A 9,481-nucleotide genomic window follows, 5' to 3' on the forward strand; every position below is an offset into this window, starting at 1 on the left:
AATTCCCAGGAGGCCTAAAAGAATCTACGAGCAACCAACCTCCTGATGTGGTTAAGACAGATAGCTTTCCAGTCACCCCAGAGTGAGGCCAGTTCATTATTCCTAGTGACTTTTCTGGGGCCTTGGTTTCTTTTTTTCTTTTTCTTTTTCTTTTTCTTTTTCTTTTTCTTTTTCTTTTTCTTTTTCTTTTTCTTTTTTTTTTCTTTTTTTTTTTCTTTTTCTTTTTTCTTTTTCTTTTTCTTTTTCTTTTTCTTTTTCTTTTTCTTTTTCTTTTTCTTTTTCTTTTTCTTTTTCTTTTTCTTTTTCTTTTTCTTTTTCTTTTTCTTTTTCTTTTTCTTTCAAACAGAGACAGAGAGACAGAAAGCGAGAAATCACTCCTGATTGGGGAGTGGCCACGCCGCAATCCCTTCTCCTCCATTCTCCTCTTGGGATCTTGGGCATGCACATACACGCGCCCGGTGTGAGTATAAGCCACCGGGTCCAGGACTCGAACCACGGTCAAATGCATGGGAGTCCAGCGACATAGCCATTATGCCAACTGCTGGTCCCAGGGCCTTGGTTTCTTAAGTGAGGATAAAATGAGATACATCTACCTTTTCTTTTTTTGGTCAAACACGTAGCACAGTACTCGGCACCTCCTACGTCCTCATGAAACGATAGCTGTTACGGCTGATGTCTTGTCTGCACTTTGCTTCTGAAAGGAAAGCATAGATAATAAGCTGCGTGCACATGCATGCATGTGTGTGTGTGTTAGCTGTCATCCACATGGTAGGGGCAGTGAGTTAACATTTGACAGATCACAGCCCCGCACTCTGGAGGAAGTTACCATAAGTGCTTCAATTATCTGTCTTAGCTCAGCACCCACGAGTGTGTTAATTAGCATAATGGATTTCTAAAATGGTTTTTCATTGATGAAAAGAGTGGCACTCAAGAAAGGTAGATGGCTAGGAACGTTCCGTGGTGTGTCTGCCTTGCCTTGATACTGCAGCCGAATCTCGGGAGACAAAGGCACTGGCCTTGGTTGTCCAGCCATTCTAGATATTAAGGGCTGATTTTATCACCTGCCTGCCTGAGTTTGCTAAATATTACACTGACAATATTACCACATCTGCCTTGAATGAAGTTTTTGTGCAAGAGGCTGGTGAAATGTCTGTAAGGAGAGAGCTGAAAACGTCCTGGGCTCACAGGATGGGTGGAGTAGCTTGTCAGGTGCCTGCTTTCTATTTTCTAGTATAGAGGAATTTGATCTGAGATGGACTCTTTCTGCAAAATACCATCTGGTTGGAAGGTCAGAGGAGGAAACCTGTAGCCTCAATGAACTCCTAATTATTGGAAGATGGAAAGACACCATCAGACACCATCAGACACCATACACAGGTGGATCTTCATATCCGCTGGTTCTACATCCTCAGATTCAACCAGCTGTGAATGGAAACATTAAAAATAATAGAAATTAAAAATTTTAAAAAACAGGGACCAGCAGTTGGTGTAATGGCTATGTCACTGGACTCCCATGTAGTCGACCACGGTTTGAGTGCCGGACTTGGTGGCTTAAACTCACGCCGGAAGTGTGTGCATGTGTGCCCAAGATCCCAAGAGGAGAATGGAGGAGAAGGGATTGCAGCATGGCCATCCTTCCTGGATGGCCAATATTAAGCCGTTTTACAGAGGACTTAGCATTCATCAACTTCAATATCCGAGGGGTTCCTGGAACGCATCCCTGTTAGATACCAAGGGATGACTGTAGTTCCAACAGCCAAATTGTTTAGGTTAGTTTGCAAGAATGCTTTTCAAATAAATGAGAGAGTTACAGCTGAATCGAAGAATAGCTAAGTCGTTTCTGTAGCTTAGGAAAGATGTGCTATGTCAAGAAGTCAGGAAATTGTGCAACTAAACCTGGTGCTGTTTTAGATGTGGGTCAGACTTAGAAAGTGTGTGCATTGGGACCAGCAGTTGGCATAATGGTTATGTTGCTGGACTCCCATGTAATCGACTGCAGTTCAAGTCCCAGACCTGGTAGCTTAAATTCACCCCGGGGGCATGTGCATGTGTGCCCAAGATCCCTAAAGGAGAATGGAGGAGAAGGGATTGTGGCATGGCCATACCCCCGGGGGGTGATTTCTCACTTTCTGTTTCTGTCTTTCTCCATCTCTCCAGCAAATGCATGTGCCTTATAGCAAAAATCAGGTCCATGCCACAATCCTTTCTCCTCCATTATCCACTTGGGATTTTGGACAGGCCCACACATGTGTCCAGTGTGATTTTTGAGGCCTTGGGTCTGGAACTTGAACTGTGGTTAGCCATGTGTGAATCCAGTGCCTTAATCTCCATTCCACCTGTTGCCCCCAACTTTGGAATAGTTTCTTAACTTCCCTGAGTCAGAGTCACCATCTACCAAATGGGTTATCAGGGCAGAATCCCACATGGCCTACTATAGTGTGAATTCCTGGCGGCTTGAGAAAATTGCCAGACACATGTACACGCATGCCCAGACTCCTGAATGGAAGAAGATATAGAGGAAAAAAGATTGCAGGCAACTATGCCCTACCGGGTAGTGCTTGCTCCCTCTCTCTCACTCTCTCTCTGTTTGGTGAGCTCATGCATTCACTGGCAATGAAAAATAAAGGAACCAACATGGGTTATTAGACTACCACTTTCTGAGCTGTCATTAAAGTGAATGGATTTGGGGCTGGCAGGTGGCATGGTAGTTAAGGTGCTGGACTCTCACATGGCAGACCACGGTTTGAGTCCCAGACCTGGCAGCTTGTTTTCTTTCTCTCTCTCTGGTCAAATTAAAATAATAGTAATAACAACAACCAAGTAAAATTAAATAATTATTTTAAAAAAGAAAATAAAGTGAATGGACTTGAAACTACTTAGCAAAATGTCTTGCCCAGGGTGAATCTGCAATAGTTGTAGAGTATCCAGGGCTGTGCATACAGTCACAGGCACAAATAAGACCAACCTGTTTCCTAGAATGCTCAACCTAGCGGTGATGATAAACTTCAAGGACACGAGGCATGAGAATCCCCCGGTATGTTTGTTTAAAATGTACATTCGAAGTACCCAGAACACCTGAATCTGTGGGTCAGTAGGTGGGGTTGGGGACCCAGTTTTAGTGAGCTCTCAGGTGATTCTGATGGGCGGCCAGGTCGGGGAGCCACAGACTTAAACACTGTAATTCTCTGCGATAGCCTCGGGTTTGGCAACCCTCCAGTCTCCCTTCAAAGGCTCCTTGGACATGAGCTCAAACTGACTGCACTCACATTTGTGGGAGGTGCTTTTTCACACCCTGCACCCACTGCACCACGACGGGTCTGGGAAGAGTTACCCCTTCTTTTGCTTACTTGATAGGCAGTGCTCATACAGCATTATCAGAAACTTCAAAGACTTTGCTGAGCCTGGAACTGACAGGCAGTAACTTGAGTTATGATGTTTTCAGTGCCTGAGTCCTCGACACCTGAGAGAGGCCCGGCTCCTCAGCTCTCTATTTAAGAACCGTGAATATCTAGCCTGGATGCTGCTGTTGTTTGCACTTCAGAACCTTTTTTTTTTTTTTTTTTTTAACTCTTTTCCTCCTTAGTTTCCTTATTCATTGTACATTAACAAAAATATATTATTCATAGAAAATGGAAGTAATGTGTATGTGTAACACAGAAACTAAAAAGAATGACCCAGCCCTCCTGAGATTATCACTATGAGTTCTATTTGTTGCTACAGGGCGCATGTGCTCACCATAAAGAGAAAGTGAGAAATCATTTCCAGGGGGACGGACACGCCACAATCCCTTCTCCACCTGCTGGGATTTGGGGCTTGCACACACACAAGCCTGGTGTGTTTTTTAAACCTCCAGATCCCAGACTTGAACCGATTAGTCGACAGTCATAAGTAATAACCAGTTGCCTTAACCTCCACACCACCTGCTGGTCCACTATTGATATTTTTGGAATATTTCCTTTCAGTTTTTTCTAGGTACATAAATAGAGTCTTTTTTCCCCCCCCACAAAAATCAAGCTAGTGTTGTAATGCTGTTTTTGACCCGCTCTTATCATTAAATAAGACGTTTTGAAGTAAAAAGGTTAGTATTCTTTATGCTATTAAATAAACCTTTAGTGGTTTTCACAGCGGTTGGATGAAAACCTCAGAGTTCCTTGGAAGTGCCTGGCAGTTACCTGGGGGTGGGGAAGAGGTTGAGGGACTGTACCTGGAGGCCAAATAGAAGGTGCTCTGTTTTCTGCCCAGCAGTTCCACTTGTATCTGCTTGTAACTGCAGGGCCACGTAGGATTCTACTGCAACAGAATTCAGAGGTTCAGAAAGTATGAAAACCTTTGCCCCAAGTCATCAGTTAAACATTTTCAAGCCTAGTTTCTTTCCTTTTTTTTTTTTTAAATTTAAATTAAATTACTTCAAAAATTAAAAAAAACAAACATTTGCTAATTTTTTAAAAAGACCTACATGTTTGTTGTATATTTTTAAAAAGACAAATGAGGGGCCAGCAGATGGTGTAATGGTTACATCAACTGGAATACCACATAGTTGACTGTAGTTCGAGTCCTGGACCTGGCGGCTTTAAAACTCACACCAGGCACATGTGTGTGCATGCCCAAATTCCCAAGAGGAGAATGGAGGAGAAGGGGTTGCAGCATGGCCATCCCCCCTTGGTGGGTGGAGGTTATTTCTTGCTTTCTGTTTCTCTGTCTCTCTCTATCTCTCTGGCAAGCATACACACCCTATAGCAAAAATCTCTCTCTCAAAAAAAAAAAAAGAGACAAATGATATATATTCTTTTTCTAATGATATCCAATGAAAGTTCTTGGTTCAAATCCAGAGAACCCCTTGAATTCACTGGGTTCACATGTGCCTGTGATCCGAAAGCTGGGGATGGACCCTGTTGGCATTGACCATCTCTCTTGTTCATGGAAGAAATAACAAACCTTAAAAAGATAAATTAGGCTGGTTCTGAAGTCTAACAGTTAGGGGCTGCACAAAGGAAGCCAGTTCCCATGTGGCTGATCAGGATTCCAGACCCAGCTCCATTGGCTTGAAAAATTCACATAGGGTGGGCGCATGCCCCTGGGATCCTGACGGGGTGGAGGATTGGAGGAAAAAGGATGGCGGTGTGAATAGGCCTTGTTGAGTGGTACTTTTGCTCGCTCTCTCTTGCACATGCACACACCCTCTGGCACTGGAAATAAAACTGAATATAGATTTAATGAAACAGTCCATCATCTTTCCCACTGCCCATACACACGGAGCCCAGCACCGTCCAACTCCAGAGGTCTCTGTTCACAAAGCATAGCCACATTGAGGTGCCTGTCTCATTCCAGACTCTTCACTGCCTGTATATTGCCTTAGGTCAAGGTCCCTAGGAGCAGGCCCTGAGACTAGCAGGATTTAAGTGGTTGTGGGGGGCTTACGTGGGAGGTAGGTGACCACCAGTCCTGGGTGACCTGGGGCTAGGAGTTCCCTTCAATGGAGCTAATTCTGGAAAACACTGAGGGGGAAGTGGGACCTGAGGCAAGGATAGGGTAGCCCTGCAGACAGCTGGAGTCTCCATCTGTTTGGAACCTCTGGGGGGAGAGAGTGCTCTGCAACACCCCACCAAGGGGTTATGCCCCCATCTCAGGTCCCTCTCTAGTAGAGGGGTCCTCTGAGGGGCTGACCACCGGTGTAGGCTGCTGCCCTCCTGCAGCCCTGAGAAGGCCTGGGGCAGAGGCGCAGGTGCGGTTGTGCTAGGGGGTGGGGCCGAGTACCAGGAGCACCTGCCTTGAGAACATTTCTGAGCATGTATTCTTAAAAATAATATTTAGAATCACTCCATTCTTGGCTTATTGGCATCTCGATGTGTATAAGGTAAGCCGTTCTAGATCACAAATCGAAGACTGCAGTCACGTCAAGGGTCCAGGCTTGGAACTGCCCTTGGGTTAATAATATCACAAAGCTCATCATGTGAATGACCAGCACTGGAACCCGATGAAATAATACCGCTACTAATTTAAAAAATATCTCAGGTGAGTTCTCTGCTGGAGTCAGCTCAAAACTGCCTGCTGACCCTTTAGAAGAAACTAACAAGAATAGTCTGGTGATTCCCATTCTTCAAGCGCTGCTGTCAGCCGGGCTCCCCGCAGGCGCCCACGTGCTAATCCCGGTTAGACTGTGGACCCGCGCTCATTAAGGCTGCGGGGCTGCCTGGCGCGGTCAGGTGTGTGCAGCCTCAGGCATGGCCCGCTGGCTCCCGCCGCGCTCAGCAGCCTCCTGACTGCTCTGCCCAAACGCGGGAGCGCAGAAACCGGTTCCTTCTGTCACCCGGTCTCCATGGTTATTTGGCACATGGTCGTCTTTTTGGAGTTCTTTGCAAAAGCTGCGGTGAGTTTGGCTATCACATTCCTGTCTCAGATGGACCGAATTTATTTTTCCGGAGAGCCTCGGGCTGTTTCCTAAAACAATTTTGGAAGTACCTTGCTCTCCCGTGGCCTTTAGGACCCCCAACCATAAGGTGTCAAAATGGATGCGGTTGAAAATGTGAACATTGACTGGCTTTGAGCTAATTTGATGATATTAAGGAATCTGTGTTTAAAGAAGTTGTGCTAATGGCACTGCATTTTAAGAAAACATTCTTGGTTCTTTTAGTTAATGATATTTATAGATGAAATTACATGACTGCCGAAATATACCAGGAGGAATGGACAAAGCCAGATTGGCCATGGGCCCACAAATAATCATGGGCCTGTTCTGTCTACTTTTATGTATATTCGAAGTTTCCCATAATGTAAACATTTTTGTAAAAACGAAAGGTAGCTGATCAACAGATCTACTTTCCTCTTTTAATTGACATGTAATAAGTGTACATATTTGTAGGGGTACCGATGTACGATGCTCTTATCCGGGCAGTTAGGATACCCCTTCTCTTTGTTTCGGGAACACTCAAAATCCTCTTTTTTTAATTACTCTGAACTATTCAGTACATTTCTATGAACTGTCTTCACCCTACTGTATTTTATATCACTAGAAATTATTTCTCTTATATAGCTATAGTTTTCTTCGTATTAATCAATATCGCTCTCCTTTTCTGCCTATAGTTGTTATTCTTTTGGGAGGAGGGGGGGCAGAGGTTTTTGCTATAGGGCACATGCACTCACCAGAAAGACAGAGAGAGACAGAGAGACAGAAAGCAAGAAATCACCCCCTGGGGGGATGGCCACGCTGTGATCCCTTCTCCTCCATTCTCCTCTCAGGATCTTGGGCACAGGCACACACGCACCAGGTGTGAGTTTAAGCCACCAGGTCCAGGATACAAACTGCGGTCGACTACATGGGAGTCCAGTGACATAGCCGTTACACCACTGCTGGTCACTATGGTCATCATTCTTAATTCTGTATTTCTCTTATTTTTTTTTTTAAGTTTTGTTCTCATAGGGCATATATGCTCATCAGAGAGAGATAGTGAGAGGGAAAGTGAGAAATCACCCCCAGGGGATGGCCACTCTGCAATCTCTTCTCTTACATTCTCCTCCTGGGATTTTGGGCACACACACACACGCACAAGTTGCCAAGCAGAGGACTTGAACCGTGTTGGACCTTGTGAGAGTCTAGTACCTTAACCACTATGTCACCTGCTGGTCCCTTAATTCTACTTCTATGAGATTTTTTTCTTTTTTTTCAAATTCTGTATGTGATGTGAGTGAGAACATGTGGCATGTCTCTTTCTGTACCTGGCTCACTTTACTTAATTTAATGTCTTCCAGGCTTCCCCATTCTATCTCAGATGATAGAAGTTTACTCTTCTTAATGACCAAATAGTACTCCTCTGTGTGTGTGTGTGTGTGTGTACACACACATTTTCATATCCATTCATCTTTGGACACAGGTCGATTCCAGTCTTGGCTATTGTGAATAGTGCTGCGATAAACAATGGGTGTAGATATCTCTATGACATACTGACTTCCTCTTTAAAAAAATTTACTTTTTGATATATGCTTAGTATTGGGATTGCTAGCTTATATGGCAGTTCTGGTTTTTATATTTTGAGGAAAATAGGATGCTACAGAATCCAGGGAACAAAAGAGCTCAAGTTTTGGCATTTAGGATTTCTTTCTTTTTTATTATTATTATTATTTAAGACCTTTATTAACAGGTGCTTGCAGTTTGTTGACTTTTTTGAAAAAAATCAAGTTGTAAACTTCTATTACAAATTAAAAATGAAGTTCTTAAAAACCTCAACTTGACCAGATATGAAAGAATTTAAAAACCTTTAAAGGGGTATTGAGAAAAACCAGGCTTTTTAAAAACAAAACAAAACAAAACACGTTTGTCATTACCAAAAAGAGACATCTTTAGGTAAAGATAATAAAAACCCCATGTTGCATAGATAATGCAGATAGTTCTAGTTATCTGGTCAACAGGCAAAAAGCAAGCACTGAAGGTCTTCAGCTCTAATCTTTTGTTGATTTCTCATTACTGGAATTTCGTATCCACTTTTTGTAGGATGACTAAACCGGATGATGGTAGAGATGGCAAGCCAACATTTACTCAGCCCCGCCCTGCTCAGCCTCGGAGTGGAGGGATTCTCAGCTGGTGGATCAGCTGGTGGATTGCTGTTTTTGTCTCTCTGCCATCTTGTGGTTTAGGGTTCTCTGGGCTTCTTCATCGGTAGTTGAAGTTGCGTCGAAACCAACGTTGAGGTGGCTGCTGGCCTTGGGTCTCATTGCCTTGATTTTCCTTATCCTCTTCATTGCCGTCCTCTCTGGGCTGTCTTTGGCGAGGAGGGCCCCTGTGAATCGTGGTCTATAACTCCGATACATATTCTGCCTCCCTGGTCTGCCTTGTTCTCCTGCACCCTGGTTGTCAGCACCCCCCATCAGTTCTCCCTGCACGGGGTTGGAATACTGTGATTGACGCTCATAGGGTCTCCGCATGTAGTAAGGGGGAACCTTCACCTGCGGTAGGACCGGTGTTGTTGGGCCTGGCCTTCGGGAGTGCTCTCCGATTCCTCGTTCTGTTCCCCACTCATCATTCTGGTCATTTTGCTGGTAATTGCGTGGAGGACCCCGACGACGTGGATAGCGTCTATAATGCATATTTACTGCCTTGAACTGGGACTCCCCCAGGGCCTGTAACGATTGCTGCCTCCACACCCTTTTCTCCTTCAACATCAGGCTCCACAGTCTCTTCATCTGCTACCCTGTGAAGGCACTTCCTGGGGTTGCTCTTCTTTATGGCAGTCTGGTGCACAAATACATCTTCCTTGGTGTCACTCCTGTTGATGAAACCATAGCCATTTCTTACATTGAACCATTTTACCATTCTGTTCTCAAGACCTTCCTTGTGATGACCTTCTTGTCCCCACAGCAGGCACTGTGGATGTGAGGCCGCCCGGGCCACTGCTCCCTGCACCACCGCTGCCCATGGTGCCAGGCTTGGTGTTGGCAGTGCTGCTGGGTCTCGGCCCCACTGCTCATGGCTACGGTGGTGGTGACCGAG

General features: G+C 44.7%; 1 long non-coding RNA gene across 1 annotated transcript in view; it reads left to right on the top strand.

Moving 5' to 3' along the window:
- Positions 1–6,218: 6,218 nt before the first annotated feature.
- Positions 6,219–9,481, top strand: part of LOC102471762 (uncharacterized) — a 52,055-nt gene continuing 48,792 nt past the window's right edge. The window contains exon 1 of the long non-coding RNA XR_335921.1: positions 6,219–6,367. This is a non-coding gene — a long non-coding RNA (uncharacterized LOC102471762). The remainder of the gene's footprint in view (positions 6,368–9,481) is intronic.

Source organism: Tupaia chinensis, unplaced genomic scaffold (assembly GCF_000334495.1).
Source record: "Tupaia chinensis unplaced genomic scaffold, TupChi_1.0 Scaffold000570_1, whole genome shotgun sequence".
Taxonomy (NCBI): Eukaryota; Metazoa; Chordata; class Mammalia; order Scandentia; family Tupaiidae; genus Tupaia; species Tupaia belangeri.